Source organism: Hemitrygon akajei, chromosome 9, assembly GCF_048418815.1.
Source record: "Hemitrygon akajei chromosome 9, sHemAka1.3, whole genome shotgun sequence".
In the NCBI taxonomy this organism is placed as follows: Eukaryota; Metazoa; Chordata; class Chondrichthyes; order Myliobatiformes; family Dasyatidae; genus Hemitrygon; species Hemitrygon akajei.
Window position 1 is genome coordinate 37,419,033 of NC_133132.1, and position 18,501 is coordinate 37,437,533.

At 41.2% G+C, this 18,501-nt stretch overlaps 1 protein-coding gene across 3 annotated transcripts in view; it reads left to right on the plus strand.

The window, feature by feature from the left end:
- The window catches only part of tfap2b (transcription factor AP-2 beta), a 79,401-nt gene that overhangs the window by 16,102 nt on the left and 44,798 nt on the right, over positions 1 to 18,501 (plus strand). The window lies entirely within an intron of this gene.

Consider the following 18,501-nt stretch of genomic DNA (forward strand, 5'->3'; position numbering starts at 1 on the left):
GTTAAGTTGTTTCGTCTATGTTGTGTATTCCCCTAACTATGTACAATGAACCTTCTTTGCTATATGCGTGTAACCTTATATCGACACTGTCTATTGAAGTCATTGATTTCAGAACCATTGCAGCAGGAGCACTTTTTAGACTGGCTAATTGTATCTATGTTTATTGATTTTTTTAAAAAAAGAGAACGCTCACGTCCTGATTTGCCAAAAACGAAATACTGACTTTCTTTAGTACGCATAATATCAGTTCATTTTTTTTTCCTGCTGGGTCCGGGGTGGTGTGGCACAAGCAGACACCGTAGCTAGTTGCTTCAGGGTACCAGAGAACAATGTACTGACGTGCTCATGTCTCGCCCTTGCACGATTTTAAGCCCAAGGTTTTTTTTAACCATTATATTACCAATAAATGAAGCAGGTATTTCATGGATATCCAATCAATATGATGTTTCATTCAATTTTAACTCAAACGCTGCATCTATTTTTAAGGAGGAATTGAGATTAGGTAGCCAATGTGACATTTCTAAATTTTTGAGGAAGGTTTCTTAATGAGCCAACACTTAGCTGTGTACGGGTATTATAATAATGTTCTCAGTTCAAAGTAAATTTATTACCAAAGTACATATATGTCACCATATACAACCCTGAGATTCATTTAGCTGTGGGCAATCACCGTAAATACAAGAAACACAACAGAATCAATGAAAGTCACACAAGACGGACAAACTGTGCAAATACAAAAAGAAAGAGAAAATATAATAACAATAAACAAATAAGCAATAAATGTGGAGAACATGAGATGAAAAGTCCTTAAAGTGAGTTGTGGGAACAGTTCAGTGATGGGGCAAGTGAAGTTGTGTGAAGTTATGAACGTTGGTCAGGAATTTTATAATTAATTTACAAAACCGAAACGGCGATTTAAAACGTTTAGATAGATAGATAGATAGATACTTTATTCATCCCCAAGGGGAAATTCAAAATTTTTCCAATGTCCCATACACTTATTGTAGCAAAACTAATTACATACAATACTTAACTCAATATAAATATGCATCTAAAATCACCCTCTCAAAAAGCATTAATAAATAGCTTTTAAAAAGTTCTTAAATAGTTTACTAAGAAATACATTGAATGGTAACTTAAGTTTATGGTAAAATTGTTTCAGTAACAAGTTCACACTATGAATTACCTTCGGTTTGGAAGTGAAATCTGTAAACAAAGGTTTGGTTTGGCTGATGGATGAATTGGCGGCTGGACGGTTAGATCGGCGGAAGGCTAAGTCAGAGCAACACGGCGAATTGCAGGAATAGGCAGCAGAGTGGAGAAGGGGAGCGTCCATTCGTCTTAATTACCTTAGTTTCCATCAGTAATCGCCCCTCACTGATTATTTTCTGAAATAAAGATTAGTTGAAAATCCAGATGACCAAAACAAATCTTTTCACACCAATCCAAAAAAAACATAAAGTTGAAGGAACCGTGATATTGGTTGGCTATCCAAAAAAAAAGCTGTTTCATTCAATGGTTCAATGTTCAAAGTATATTTATCATCAACGTCCATATACGTCACCATATACAACCCTGAGATTTACTTGTGGGCATTCACAGTAAATATTAATAAACACGTTAGAATTAATGGAAGACCTCGCACAACTAGACTGACAAACAGCCAATGGGCAAATGACAACAAGCTATGCAAATGCGAAAAGAGAAGGAAGAAAACAATAAATAAGTAAGCAATAAGTATCGAGAACGCGAGGCGAAGAGTCCTTGGCTGTGGGAACCGTTCAGTGTTGGGGTGAATGGAGTTGAATGAAGTTATCTCCTTGGTCTGAAGAGCCTGGTGTTCGAGGGATGGAGGGGTGATATACTGGGAAATTATGTTTAAAATGTACTTGCTACTCTATGCCATGTGGTAATATTGTTCTTTATGAAGGAAAAAATTAATTTGGTCATGGGCCTAGCTCTGATTGAACAAAACTGCAGGTGACCTTGCTGCAACTTTCACAATATTGTCGCCAAACGACTGTAAGTTCGCAGTTGGCACGAAAGCATCAACTTGTCCAGTTGTAGGGTGTAATTTGGAGATTGTTGGTTGTGTTATGCAGCGCTGGCTGTATTTGAAGTGGGAATGGGTGCGGTATGATGGTTATCTGTTTTGTTTCATTCTCTTGTCAAATCTCCGTCCATGGCCATGCCGTCTTTGATGGTATCACTATCTCCACATGGCATTTTTTTTTCTCTCTGCCGTCGTTTTTTTATGTAAGAAAGCAAGGGACATAGATTATTCTTGGTTACATTCACGATGGAGTTTAAATTCTGTTCTGATGTTTTTTCCCATACTGGTGTTTGAAATCTGCCGGGCTGATCTCCTGCACAAGGTTGCAAACAGAGTCAGCTCCCGATTGCTCGCCCCTCCCGTTTTGATTTTGTCTCGGAGTGTGTGTGTGGCAACCTGCGCTAATGTGTTGTGATAGTTCTGACATTCGCTGCACCTTGCTCTCTCAGTGGAAGCTCCGTGAACCGTGCACGGGCCAACTTTCTAATTTTTTTCCACGTCTGACCGATCAGCCGTCTCCAATCTCCGTCAGCAGGTTAAACACACACACTAACACACACACACACACACACACACACACACACACACACACACACACACACACACACACACACACACACACACACACACACACACACACACACACACACACACACACACACACACGAAACGGCTTGCTTTCAGCTGGCACGTCACCAGGTGAATATAAAGAGACACCAGATCACCTCCCTTTGCGCACATTCCTTTCTAGGCGACGTGTTGACTGGAACTTCCCCTTATCTGGAATTTGCTGTGATGGACTTTTTTTCGCGGACACCATTCGGACAAACGCTTGTTGCAAACGTTCAAAGAAGATACCGAATTGTAAAACAGTGACGGGCCACCGATTCTGCAATATTTTGCGACTTTAGATTAGAAATACGCTTTTAATCCAGCTGAGTGATTTCGCGTTTAAGCTCACTGATAATTCTAGATAAACGCTTCAGAAACAGAATTAGAATCAGAATCAGGTTTAATATATCCGGCTTATGTCGTAAAATGTGTTGCTTTGCGGCAACAGTATCTCGAAATGCATAATAAGAAAAATCTATAAATTACACTAATATAATACTCATAGTATATATAAATTAAATAAGTAGTGCAAAAAAGAGAGCAAAAAAAGGAAAAAAAAAACAAAATAGTGAGGTAGTGTACAGTAACAGGGATTAAAATCACCATTCCAACAAGGAGAGAAGGTTCCTTCGTCCCCTTTCACGAAAGAATACTTTTTAAAAGCTTTGATTACAACTGGCCAGCTCTGAAGCAGATTTTATTTAAAAAAAAAGATTTATTTAATGCGTCTCTTCCAGCCTAAAGTCTGACTCTAATTTTTCAGAAACGAAATAGCGATCAGTATCTCAACATAACTGATGCAGATAAGTAACGACACGACAGCTGCGAGTTATTACGGCTACTAAGTTCTTCCAGAGTTATCTTTCCTTACACCATCAACTTTCTTTAGAAGTACAAGTCATTACCAGTCAGATAATTTCCCCCCTTGACACATTTTGTAACCGTTTTCTTTAAAAACAATGTCCTTAACCAAAAATAGCTTCTCAGAACAAAATTGCGAGAAAGGTGGAACGACTTCATTCGCCCTTCTTTTGCGTTTATGTGGCGGGAGGAAGACGAGCTTGCCCGGGGGTACGGGCCTCTGAGCAACTACAGCTTGGGGTGAAGAAAATGATTGCAAAATGCCGTAATCCTCACTGCGGGTGCTCCGCACTTCAAAATCTACCCCCCTGGATAAAATAGTTCTCGTGAAAAAGAATTAGAATCAGAATCAGGTCGTGGTGAAATGTGCTGGTTTGCAGCAGCGGTACCGTGTCATCCCTCATGAAATACTATAACAAAAGCAATAAATTCTATAAATTACAGTAGGAAATATACGTGATGTACAAGTTAAATTAAATAAGTGGTGCCAAAATAGAACACAGATAGAAAAAAAAACAATAGTGAGGTAGTGTACGTGGGTTCATTGTCCATTCATAAATCTGTCCCCTGGGTACAATAGGCATTTCTGCGAAAGAAACAGAATCAGGTTTAATATCGCTGACATGTATCACGATATCTGTTCCTTTGCAGCAACAGTCCACTGCAATGCATAACAAGAACTATAAATTACAATAAAACATATATAAATTCAGTTAATGTGTAAGAAGTACTCGATTTTGGAAAGACAGAACTTATTTTGTTAAACTCCTCACTTGACGATGAAATAGGACAAACTTACGTTATTTTGCACTCTAGTTTTACATCACTACGGAGGTGAGGAGGAACTTTTTGTGCAGGCGGGTGGTGAATCTGTAGAATTCATTGCCATGGAGAGTGGTGGAGGATAAGTCATTGAGTATACTTAAGCAGAGGTTGGTAGGTCAGGGCATCAAAAGTTGTGCGGAGAAGGCGGGAGATGGGGATAGAAACGTAATACATCAGCCATGATGCAATGGTCTCGATGGGCTGAAAGGCCTAATTCTCCTCCTCGGTCTTATGCTGTTATGGCCTTATGCTCTTACAATCTCTGTCATGTGGAGAGTTAAAATATTTTCTGCATGAATAAATAATTGGTTAAACTCTTTCCTTCTATATTGGGGGAGGACAGGGGATATCACTGCCTTCCTCATTCAGATTTAATAGTACATGTTACAATGAGTAAACATTGGCAAAACAACATTCTGGGGTATAGCTAGCTTCACAGATTCATACACATGATAGAGTTATGGAAATCCTACCACAGAATCACAGAAATTTAAGACATGGGTGAAATCCATTCGGCCCATTGTAACTGTGTCTGTAATAAAAAGTTGTCTAGATGAATCACATCTTCAGAATAGAGCGATGTCCATTTAGAAAAGAGACAATGACAAATTTCTTTAGCCAGAAGGGTGCTTTATCTGTGGAGTTCATTGCCACAGATGCCTGTAGAGGCCAAGTCATTTAAAGCAGAGGCTGATATGTTTTTGATTAGTCATGGTGTCAATGGTTGGGGGGAGGGGGCAGGCAGGAGAATGGGTTTGAGTGGGATAGTAAATCAGCTGTAATGGATTGGCGGAGTCATCTCGATGGTCTGAATGGCCTAGTTCTGCTCCTACGTCTTGGCTTCCTGAAATGGACTGTAATACCGTAATCCTGTAAAAACAAAGGGGCTAAAAGATAAAGCTATCTGCTACTTGCAATTCAAGATTTACACAGGACACAGTATTAAATGGTTTATATTGGATTACATTAAGATGATGGGTACTTGGCTAAACATGGTTCCCTAAGGTGCCCCCAGTCAGTCTTATACAGGCTCTGTTTGATTATGTTATTGACTTTCCTGGAAAGTTACTCTGCCATGTAAACTTAACAATAACCATTAATAATCCGTGTAGAAATGTGCAGTTTCTGATCAATAAGAACGAGTTAAATCCTATGTTTGGTAGGACTGGCCTTCACGGCCCACTTTCATTTAGCAGGTAAGGGAAAAGTTCCATGAAACCACTCAGAAAGGGAGCATGAGCAAGTGGAATCCTTGCACTAAATTAGAGCCATTCAGCTGATTGAGTCTGCTCTGCCATTCTCTCCTTCTGAACCCTATTCTTTTCCCTTGTCTCCATAACACTTGATACACTTGCTAATCAAGAACCAATCAGCCTCTGCTTTGACTATACCCAATGATTTGCCCTCCACTGTCAGTAGCAAAGAATTTCACAGATTCACCACCCTCTGCTAAAGAAATTCTAAATGATAGAGGAAGAGAGAGAGGAAGAAGAAAAGAAAGAGGGAGTGGGAGACAGGGGGGAGAGAGAGAGAAAGAGAGAGAGGAGAGAGAGGGAAACAGCGAGATGTAGGAGAAGAAGAGAGAATCAGAGGAAAAGGGAGAGGGGAAGAGAGAGGGAGTGGGAGTGGGAAAGGGAGTAGGAGAAGGAGGAAGAGGAAGAGCAAGAGAGAGTGACGTGGTGAGGGAGTGAGTGAGGGAGAGGAAGACAGAGAGAGTGAGAGAGAAGGAAGAGGGAGAGAGAGAGAGGGGGAGAAAATCTCCACACCCTTATAGGAACCCCCAAAACCTTAATGTGAATCTCCAAAGTGAAAGCCAACAACAACACTGAATGTAGAACACAAAGTGGGACCCAACAAGATGAGAGCTGTGTAAGATGAAAACAATGTTGAAACACTAGGAAGTGGCAGAAATATAAACAGTGAATTATTTTTAAATGTCTTGGAATGTATAGCTCAGAAATTAAGGCAGATTAGAAATTGACTTCTGTTATTAACTTCTGGGAATAAATGGCATGGAGTTCATAAATTTTCAATGGAATGTCCAATTTGCATTAACGGACAGTGCAGTGGACAAATGGCTGTTCTAAACCCCACCCATTAGGCAGGGGACTTATTGGTGGATGCAAGAACACCACCCATTTTTTTGCCATTCACTATAAAGGTTGAAAATTCTTCTCTGAGAACTTCGGCTCTTATTTTGTCTCCTTTACACTTGTGTGCTGGAAATGACATTAAACAATCTTGAACCTTCTATCTTAAAACAAGTGAGAGAAAGTGATAGGCGTAGTTCAATCAGCAGCAGCTTGTGAAAGGCAGGTAGTGTTTGATGGCCATTTTGCTGGAGATTAGATCGGTAAAGTGAGTAGAATCGTAAAGCCATGGAATTACACGTTGTGGAGATAGGCTATTCACATCCACACCAACCATCTGGGGACCCATCTGTATCATCCCATCTTCTGCTATTTCGCTGACAGGCTTTCAAAAGCCTTGGTGACTCAAATGCTCATCAAAACACTCAAGTGTATTCCAGGTAGCTAAAAGAAATCTTTGCCCTCACAATAGAATCAGGTTTAATATCACTGGCATATGTCATGAAATTTGTTGTTTTGCAGCAGCAGTACATTGTATTACATAATAATAAACAACTATAAATTACAAAAAGAAATATACATAAAATTAAATTAAATAGAAATCTGATGGCAGAGGGGCCGAAGCTGTTCCTAAAACATTGAGGATCCCGTACCTCCTTCTCAATGGTCACAATGAGAAGTGGGCATGTCCTGGGTGATGAGAGTCCTTAGTGATGGATTCCCTTTGGAACATTTATCCCTAACTCTGAATCTGTAACTGCTGGCTTTATTTATCTCTGACATGTGAAAAGGTTTCCTGCAGCCTTCACTATCGTGTAAACCTTAATCGTGTCTCCACTTAACCTCGTCCACTCCAGGGAAAACGGAGCCAGCCTCTCCATTCTCCAGTCTCTCCTCATAACTGAAACGTTCCATCTCCTGGAGCATCCTGATGAATATCCTCTGCAGGCACAGACTTTTGGAATGCATTCCATTTGTACGGAAGAGGCTTGTTGAATGGGAGCAATGAAGACCAATAATATAGCATTAGTAGCAGTAGAGCTGGGTATAATGTTCTCCGTAGGGTTTATCCATTATTGGAGCCTCCCCAGCATTGAGGATACCTCCAAAATGCGGCACATCATAAAGGACCCTCAACATCCAGAACTTGCCTCTGTTGCCATCGGGGGGGAGGTACAGAAGACTGAAGGCACACACTCAACATTTCAGGAATGGCTTCTTTCCCTCTGCCATCAGATCTCTGAACAGATTAATGAACCAACTCATGAACACTGCCTCAGTATTTTCACTCTGTTTGCACTACTTACTTAATTTATATTTTATATATAATTCTATATATAGTTGGCGCGTGGCCTGGTGGGCAAGGCATCGGACTAGTAACCTGAAGGTCACTGGTTCGAGCCTCAGCTGAGGCAGCGTGTTTGTGTCCTTGAGCAAGGCACTTAACAACACATTGCTCTGTGATGTCACCGGTGCCAAGCTGCATGGGTCCTAGTGCCCTTCCCTTGGACAACATCGGTGGCGTGGAGAGGGGAAGGCCTGCTCCTTGGGCAACTGCTGGTCGCCCATACAACCCTGCCCAGGCCTGTGCCCTGGAAACTCCAGGCGCAGATCCATGGTCTCTCGAGACCGACGGATGCCACCATATATATATAATTCTTATTGTAATTTATAGTTTTATAATTATTATGTATTGCACTGTACTCCTGCCACTAAACAACACAGCCAATGATAATAAACCTGATTCTGATTCGGGATACCTGTCGGTGATTTTGTTTAACGTGAAGAGGCTGATGCACAGGCAGCCTCCATGTAGTTCTTGACAGATCAAGGCCAGGGTCCAGTGCCGTGGAATACAATAATATAAGAGAGAGTAGAAAGATAGCTCAAAAATAAAATAAAAAGATTTGACATGAAACAAGGTGGTAGAAAGTGCTGGATTCAAGGGATTTAGCAGATGCTGGAAATCTAGAGCATCACACACAAAATGCTGGAGGAACTCAGCAGGTCAGACAGCATCCACGGAGGGGAATAAACAGTTGACATCTCCGGACAAGACCCTCAGTCAGGACTAGTCAGTCCTGATGAAGGGTCTCAGATCAAAGCATTGACTGCTTATTCATTTCCAGAGAATGCTGCAAACAAGCTGATGTGGGTGAACTACAGAGAGGGGAATGCTTTTATTCTCAGTACGTAAAAAGGGAATAATCATGGAAATGGGAAAAATGTAGTGTTGAGCCTGTCTTCAGTTGATAAGCTGGTAATATATTTTCCACATGGAAGAAGTGCTTGGTCAAAATGACTGACAAAAAGGATTGGGTCATCTGGCACCTCAGGTCCATTTCGGTATTCAACAGGATAATGGTTAAGTGATGACAGGATTACCTTTGCCCATATTACATAAGAACATAAGAAATAGAACATGTTACTTATCATCTTTAATTAAGATTCAAGATTATCAGGGATGTGGATCGTGCATTTGGTATTTAATGGCCATCCTGTTTCAAACTTCATTCAAGATTGAAGATTGTTTAATGTCATTTCCTGTACACAAGTGTAAAGGAGAATTAAATAATTGTTACCAGATCCACTACTGCATATGATAAGCCCACTAAGATAAAGAACACAATATTAAAAAAACACAATAAATATAAATACATAAGGTAGCTTATATACATAGATTGATTGTATGTCCTATAGTGATGCTGGGCACAGGCCACTCTGACAGGAAATGATAAAGTAGTGGTGGTGGGTTAGTGGGAAGAAGTGTTGATCAGCCTTATGGCTTGGGGAAAGTAACTGTTTTTGAGTCTGGTGAGTCCTGGTGTGGATGCTACGTAGCCTCCTCCCTGATGGGAGTAGGATAAACAGTCCATGAGCAGGGTGGGGGGACTCCTTCGTGATGTCACTGACCCTTTTCTGATATGTCTGCATATGTCAGTGCCTATCATGAATGTGAATATGGTTGTATAATGGTGGATTTGAAAGTAACAGAAATCCTTGCATCTATACCATTTGTAGAAGAGAACTGTAATATTTTACAGCCTTTTGCATGCAGAAGTACAGTATTTTCAAACTTCACTCCAAAGAGAGCTGGTTCTAATTTTTATAAAAATGCTTCCCAGTCTGAGAGCAGTCAGACAGCGGAATGAGGTTTATAAAAATGCTTCCCAGTCTGAGAGCAGCCAGACAGCGGAATGAGATTTATTAAAATGCTTCTCAGTCTGAGAGCAGCCAGACAGCGGAATGAGGTTTATTAAAATGCTTCTCAGTCTGAGAGCAGCCAGACAGCGGAATGAGATTTATAAAAATGCTTCTCAGTCTGAGAGCAGCCAGACAGCGGAATGAGGTTTATAAAAATGCTTCTCAGTCTGAGAGCAGTCAGACAGCGGAATGAGGTTTATAAAAATGTTTCTCAGTCTGAGAGCAGTCAGACAGCGGAATGAGGTTTATAAAAATGCTTCTCAGTCTGAGAGCAGCCAGACAGCGGAATGAGGTTTATAAAAATGTTTCCCAGTCTGAGAGCAGTCAGACAGCGGAATGAGATTTATAAAAATGCTTCTCAGTCTGAGAGCAGCCAGACAGCGGAATGAGATTTATAAAAATGCTTCCCAGTCTGAGAGCAGCCAGACAGCGGAATGAGATTTATAAAAATGTTTCCCAGTCTGAGAGCAGTCAGACAGCGGAATGAGATTTATAAATATGCTTCCCAGTCTGAGAGCAGTCAGACAGCGGAATGAGATTTATAAAAATGCTCCCCAGTCTGAGAGCAGTCAGACAGCGGAATGAGGTTTATAAAAATGCTTCCCAGTCTGAGAGCAGTCAGACAGCGGAATGAGGTTTATAAAAATGTTTCTCAGTCTGAGAGCAGTCAGACAGTGGAATGAGGTTTATAAAAATGTTTCCCAGTCTGAGAGCAGTCAGACAGCGGAATGAGGTTTATAAAAATGCTCCCCAGTCTGAGAGCAGTCAGACAGCGGAATGAGGTTTATAAAAATGTTTCCCAGTCTGAGAGCAGTCAGACAGTGGAATGAGATTTATAAAAATGCTTCTCAGTCTGAGAGCAGTCAGACAGCGGAATGAGATTTATAAAAATGCTCCCCAGTCTGAGAGCAGTCAGACAGCGGAATGAGATTTATAAAAATGTTTCTCAGTCTGAGAGCAGTCAGACAGCGGAATGAGATTTATAAATATGCTTCTCAGTCTGAGAGCAGTCAGACAGCGGAATGAGATTTATAAAAATGTTTCCCAGTCTGAGAGCAGTCAGACAGCGGAATGAGATTTATAAAAATGTTTCCCAGTCTGAGAGCAGTCAGACAGCGGAATGAGATTTATTAAAATGCTTCTCAGTCTGAGAGCAGCCAGACAGCGGAATGAGGTTTATTAAAATGCTTCTCAGTCTGAGAGCAGCCAGACAGCGGAATGAGATTTATAAAAATGCTTCTCAGTCTGAGAGCGGCCAGACAGCGGAATGAGGTTTATAAAAATGCTTCTCAGTCTGAGAGCGGCCAGACAGCGGAATGAGGTTTATAAAAATGCTTCTCAGTCTGAGAGCGGCCAGACAGCGGAATGAGGTTTATAAAAATGCTTCTCAGTCTGAGAGCGGCCAGACAGCGGAATGAGGTTTATAAAAATGTTTCTCAGTCTGAGAGCAGCCAGACAGCGGAATGAGGTTTATAAAAATGTTTCTCAGTCTGAGAGCAGCCAGACAGCGGAATGAGGTTTATAAAAATGCTTCTCAGTCTGAGAGCGGCCAGACAGCGGAATGAGGTTTATAAAAATGTTTCTCAGTCTGAGAGCAGCCAGACAGCGGAATGAGGTTTATAAAAATGTTTCCCAGTCTGAGAGCGGCCAGACAGCGGAATGAGGTTTATAAAAATGCTTCTCAGTCTGAGAGCAGCCAGACAGCGGAATGAGATTTATAAAAATGCTTCTCAGTCTGAGAGCAGCCAGACAGCGGAATGAGGTTTATAAAAATGTTTCCCAGTCTGAGAGCAGTCAGACAGCGGAATGAGGTTTATAAAAATGCTTCTCAGTCTGAGAGCAGTCAGACAGCGGAATGAGATTTATAAAAATGCTTCTCAGTCTGAGAGCAGTCAGACAGCGGAATGAGATTTATAAAAATGTTTCCCAGTCTGAGAGCAGTCAGACAGCGGAATGAGGTTTATAAAAATGCTTCTCAGTCTGAGAGCAGTCAGACAGCGGAATGAGATTTATAAAAATGCTTCTCAGTCTGAGAGCAGTCAGACAGCGGAATGAGATTTATAAAAATGTTTCCCAGTCTGAGAGCAGTCAGACAGCGGAATGAGGTTTATAAAATGTTTCCCAGTCTGAGAGCAGCCAGACAGCGGAATGAGATTTATAAAAATGTTTCCCAGTCTGAGAGCGGCCAGACAGCGGAATGAGGTTTATAAAAATGCTCCCCAGTCTGAGAGCAGTCAGACAACGGAATGAGGTTTATAAAAATGTTTCCCAGTCTGAGAGCAGTCAGACAGCGGAATGAGGTTTATAAAAATGTTTCTCAGTCTGAGAGCAGTCAGACAGCGGAATGAGATTTATAAAAATGTTTCCCAGTCTGAGAGCAGTCAGACAGCGGAATGAGATTTATAAAAATGTTTCCCAGTCTGAGAGCAGTCAGACAGCGGAATGAGGTTTATAAAAATGTTTCCCAGTCTGAGAGCAGTCAGACAGCGGAATGAGATTTATAAAAATGCTCCCCAGTCTGAGAGCAGTCAGACAACGGAATGAGGTTTATAAAAATGTTTCCCAGTCTGAGAGCAGCCAGACAGCGGAATGAGGTTTATAAAAATGTTTCTCAGTCTGAGAGCAGCCAGACAGCGGAATGAGATTTATAAAAATGTTTCTCAGTCTGAGAGCAGTCAGACAGCGGAATGAGGTTTATAAAAATGTTTCTCAGTCTGAGAGCAGTCAGACAGCGGAATGAGGTTTATAAAAATGTTTCTCAGTCTGAGAGCAGTCAGACAGCGGAATGAGATTTATAAAAATGTTTCTCAGTCTGAGAGCAGTCAGACAGCGGAATGAGGTTTATAAAAATGTTTCTCAGTCTGAGAGCAGCCAGACAGCGGAATGAGATTTATAAAAATGTTTCCCAGTCTGAGAGCAGTCAGACAGCGGAATGAGGTTTATAAAAATGTTTCCCAGTCTGAGAGCAGTCAGACAGCGGAATGAGATTTATAAAAATGTTTCCCAGTCTGAGAGCAGTCAGACAGCGGAATGAGGTTTATAAAAATGTTTCTCAGTCTGAGAGCAGCCAGACAGCGGAATGAGATTTGGTTTATTTACTCTTAAAAAGACAATTTGAAACTGATCAGGTCACTTCTTAAATTTCTACATTCCAGAGAAGGTGAACCTAAAATTCTATGCTTTCTTTATAATTATAACTTCGGAGCTCAGGTGTGACTTGTAAATCTATGCTACATTTTCTCTAAAGCTAATATTTTCTTCTTTATGTGTGCTAGACAGATCTGTTCACATTTCTTTAGGTGTAACCTAACCAAAGCTTTGTTCAGCCATACTCTACCTTTTGTATAACCTGCCTTGTATTCTTCAGGTTTCTTGCTAAGAATGAGGGGGATCACACTGAAATATGCTGGATATTGAAACACCTAGTTAGAGTAGATGTGGAGAGGATGTTTCCTATAGTGGGGAGCGCAGGACCAGAGGGAAAAGTGTCAAAATAGAAGGACAACCCTTTACAACAGAGAAGTGAAGGAATTTCTTTAGCCCGAGGGTGGTGTATCTGTGGAACTCATTGCCACAAACGGCTGTGGAGGCCAAATCATTGGGTATATTTAAAGCGGAGGATGATAAGTTCTTGATTAGTCAGGGCATCAAAGGTTATGTGGAGAAGGCAGGAGAATAGGTTTGAGAAGTCTAATAATTGCCATGATGGAATAGCATTGCAGACTTGATGGGCCAAAAGGCCTAATTCTGCTCCTATATATTATGGTCTTACGGTCTGGAAATCATGATTGCTTTTGGCTTTATGTCAATATATCAGTATCAGAATCATATTCGTTATTATTGATACATTGTGAAATTAGTTGTTTTGTGGCAACAGTAGAAGACTGAAAAATTACAATATGTTACAAAAATAAATCGCTAAAATTGCAAAATATAAATAGTGGATTAGTGACCATGACTTCTTGGACAGTTCAGAAATCTGATGGCGGAAGGTGTTCCTAAAACAACTCTTATGAGTCCTCATACTTCTACACCTCCTCCCCGATGGTGGAGATGAGAAGAGGGCACGTCCCAGATTGTGAGGGGCCTTCCTGATGTATGCCACTTTCTTGAGTTGGTGCCTGTTGAAGATGTCCTCATTGGCATGGAGTGTTGTGCCTGTGATGAAGCTTGCATGTCTTCGTCCCTCTGCAGCCTCTTGTGATCCTGTGCATTGGAGGCTCCATACCAGGTTGTGACGCAACCAGTCAGAATTATCTCCATTATACTTCTGTCGAAATTTGCAAGAGTCTTTGGTGACACACTAATTTTCCTCAACCTCTTAATAAATTACAGCCACTGGTGTGCCTTCTTCATGAGTGCATCAATATACTTGGCCCAGGATAGATCCTCTGAGATGCTGACACCCAGGAACCTGAAGTTGTTCTCTCTTTCCACTGCTGATCCTCAATGAGGACTGGCAAGTGTTCTCCTGAATGCCTGTTCATGAAGTCCACAATCAGCCCCTAGGTCTCTCTGATGCTAGGTGCAAGATCGTTGTTGCAACACCACTCAGCTAGCTGATCTCTCTCGCTCCTGCACGGCTCCTTGCCATATGTAGGGAAATGAATGCCTTTGGGCATCCCATTACCTCTAGATTTTCATCACTTATTGGAGACAATCATATCATGTTTAGGGTCAAAGTGGATGACTTCAAATTTGTTTGGCTTGAAATTTATTTGTCAAAATTTTGTCCTTTCAACTAATCCTTTCTTGCACACTGTTGCAATGCTACTCTTCTTGGATATACAGCTTTCTTTCTCATCAACCAGATTGTTCATAAATGCAGTCTGTTCTTGAAACCCTGTTATAAAGCCCAAATAATACTACTAACTGTATACTGCAAATTAGAAACCTCTCATTCTGTCACACCTTTTTGTCTCCTAACACACACCATTTTCTGGAGTAAGTCAAACATTTTCATTCTGTTCAAATATTTCATCTTCAGTTGACAGTCTGATTTATGTACTTTGGAAAATGCCTTCTAGAAACAAACTCCCATATCCACTATTTTAGTTGCCTTTTAAAAATTTTAATCACATTCATCAGGCATGACTTGCTATTCACAAATTTAGCCTGGCTTACAGTTTTCAAGGTGTTGATTCACTTCATCGTTAATAATGGATTCAACAAAAAGTATGTCATCAAACCGATCCATGGTTCCCTAAACATCTCTGAAGATCCATCAGGCCCAGAATACAGTACTGATGCAATTATAAAGAAGGTGCACCAGTGACTGTATTTTATTAGGAGTTTGAGGGTACTTGGTATGTCACCAAAGGTACTGGCAATTTTCTACAGATGAGCCATTGAAAGCATTTTAACTGGTTGCATACGATTTTCCACAGAGGGGCCACGGCACAGGATTGGAAAAAGCTGCAAAAAAGTTGCAATCACAACCAGCTCCGCCATCGGCACTAGCTTCCCCACCATTGAGGACATCTACAAAAAGGCATTCATCACTAAGGATCCCCATCTCCCAGGACCTGCCCTCCTCTCATTGCAGGTACAGGAGGCTGAAGAGACGCACTTAATGTTTTAGGAACAGCTTCTTCCCCTCCGCCATCAGTCTTCTCAATGGACAATGAACCCAATGTAGAGAACCTCACTATTTTTATCTCTTTAGCTTTCTTTCTGTGCTACTTACTCAATTCTGTACATATACATCCTCATCCTCAGTACATTTCACTCGTGCCTTTGAATCCCAGTGATGGAAACTATCTGGTTCTCTTTTTAAGGTCATCATTTTATTCGCTATTCTTATTTTCTTTAATGCAATTTTAAAGTCCCATCCTGGTTTAAAATTACTTTAATGAAAGCAGAAAATGTTGTAAAGCAGGATGTGTGAAACCACTAGAGAGAGAAACAAAGTTATTGCTTCAGGTTGATGGCTTAACATAAAACATAGATCATAGAACATTGAACAATGACACATAGAACATAGAACATCAAACATGGAACAGAGATAATAGAATATAAGACCTAGAACATAAGACACTACAGTTCAATACAGGTCCTTTGGCCCACAATTCTGTGCCAACCTTTTAACCTACTCCTAGAGCAATCTCATTCTTCCCTCCTACATAGCCCTCCATTTTCCTATCATCTATGTGCTTTCCTAAGAATGTCTTAAATGCCCATAATGTATCTGCCTCTACCACCATCCCTGGTAGCACATTCTACACACTCACTACTCTTTGTGTAAAGAGCTTATCTCTGCCAGCCCTCCTCCATATTTTCCTCCAATCACTTTTAAAGTATGTTCCCTGGTATTAGCCATTTTGGTCCTGGGGAAAAGTTTCTGGTTGTCCACTTGACCTATGCCTCTTATCATCTTGTACACCTCTACCAAGTCAATTCACATCCTCTGGTCCAAAGAGAAAAGCCCTAGCTCACTCCACCTATCCTCATAGGACATGCTCTCTAACTCAGGCAGCATCCTGGTAAGTCTCTGCAACCTCTCTAAATCTTCCACATCCTTCCTATGATGAGGTGACCATAACTGAGTAACTTGTTCCAAATGTGCTGGGCCCAGGACAGATCTTCAGAGAGATTCACACCCAAGAAATTGCAACTGCTCACCCTTTCCACTTCTGATCCCGCAAAGAGGAACATTCTGCTGAACCATTCACACAAAATAATACTCAACGCCATGATTTGTGCACTTTCATCTACTGCATCACTATTACTGATTTAGAAGTGGCCGAATTTGGTCCTGTCTACTAATTTTCCCTAATGTACTGTGATTGTAAAACATGTATTAATTTTATAAGCCTTTGAAATTTATTTTTGAAGGTCATCTTAGTACACTTTGTCGCTGAAAATGGCTCTGAATGTTTTGAAAAAATAAAAGCATTTCTGATACAAGCAAGGAAATTTACAATAGATCCAATACTGCTGCGTTTCCTCCTGAAGGTAGTCTTCTGGCTTCCGGTCTCTGTGTACTGTAATCTAGACACACAGCATTTTCCACCGATTTTCAGTTTATGTTTTTATATAATGTGATTACATTGCTGTAGACTAATTTATGTGTGATTTGCTAATCTCTAATATCTATGGAATTGAAAATCTCCCGTTAAAACCACATTAATTCTGCGACATGTTTGTCGACTCCCTGCATTTGTGCATTCGGAACTTTCTCTCTGCTGACGGGGAGCCTGTATGGAACTTACAATTTTCACTTCCCCATTTCTTCCCATAACATGTCCATTTCACATTTACCACTTCTTAAATAATCTTTCGTCATGTACTACCTTTATACTTAACCTTAATGGTCTTTTCCACCATCATTTGCTCAAACGATGAGATCAGCAGTAACCAGGTCTCTGGCACTGAGACTGGCTATGTGGCACAGAAGGGAAGGGGCAGGAAGATAGTAGGGATGGGGGTGGGGGGTCCATGAAGCAAATTCTGTGGACGGGAAGGAGACAGCCAGATGGCATGTTGCCTCCAGAGTGCCAGGGTCAGGGACGTTTCCGACTGCATCCACAGCATTCTAAAGGGGGGAGCGTAAACAACAGGAAATATTGGTACATATTGCTACCAATGATATAAGTTGGAAAAGGGATGAGGTATTGAAGAGAAAACATAGAGTGTTAGGCAGAAAGCTGAAAAGCAGGACCTCCAGGGTAGGTAACCCTGGATTACTACCTGTGCTACATGCCAGTGGGGGTATTGGCAGATATATGTGTGCCACATGATGCAGGGAGCAGGGCTTAACATTTATGAACCACTGGGATCTCTTCTGACCTGTACAATAGGGACTGGTTACACCTGAACCCTTGGGAGACCAATATCCTCGCAGGCAGGTTTGCTAGAGCCATTGGAGAGGTTTTAAACTATCTTGGCCGGGGGATCGGAGCTGGAGTGAATGGGCTGACGCTGGGAGGCTGGTATACAACTAGATGCAGTGTGTAGTGTGCCTGTGAGGAGGGACAGGCAGATGACAGGGCAAAATTACAGTCAGTGGGATGAGTTAAAGTAAAAAAGGGTGACAGATACAGGCCTGAAGATATTATATTTGGTTGCACGCTGTTTATGGAATAAGGTAGATGATCTTGTAGTGCAGTTAGAGATTGGCGTTGTGGGCATCCATGAGTTGTGGCAAAAAGATCATAGTTGGTAGCTTAACCTCCAGGGATATACATTGTATCAAAAGCACGGGCAGGTGGGCAGAGGGGGTGGGGTGGCTCTGATGGTAAAAAAATGAAATCAAATCCTTAGAAAGAGGTGACATAAGATTGGAAAATGTAGAGTCCTCGTGGGTAGAGTTAAGAAACTGCAAGGGTAAAAAGACCCTGATGGGAATTTTATACAAGCTTCTGAACAGTAGCCAGGATGTGGGCTACAAATTACAATGGGAAATAGAAAAGGCAGTTTCATCTGCCACACTTTACATTACCCTACGGTGCTGTGTCACAGCAGTCGATGTTGGGACCGCTTCTTTTCATGTTATATGTCAATGATTTGGATGAACAAATTGATGGCTTTGTGACCAAGTTTGCAGATGATACGAAGATAGGTGGAGGGGTAGGTAGTGTTGAGGAAGCAGGGAGTCTGCAGAAGGACTTAGACAGATTGGAGGAAAGGGTAAAGTGGCAGATGGAATATAGTGTAGGGAAGTGTCTGGTCATGCACTTTGGGTAGAAGGAATAAAGATGTAGACTATTTTCTAAATGGGGAGAAAATTCAAAAATCAGTTGTGCAAAAGGACTTGGGAGTCCTCAGGCAGATTTCCCTAAAGATTAACTTACAGGTTGATTCAGAGGTAAGGAAAGCAAATGCAATGTTAGCATTCCTATCGAAAAAGGGCAATGT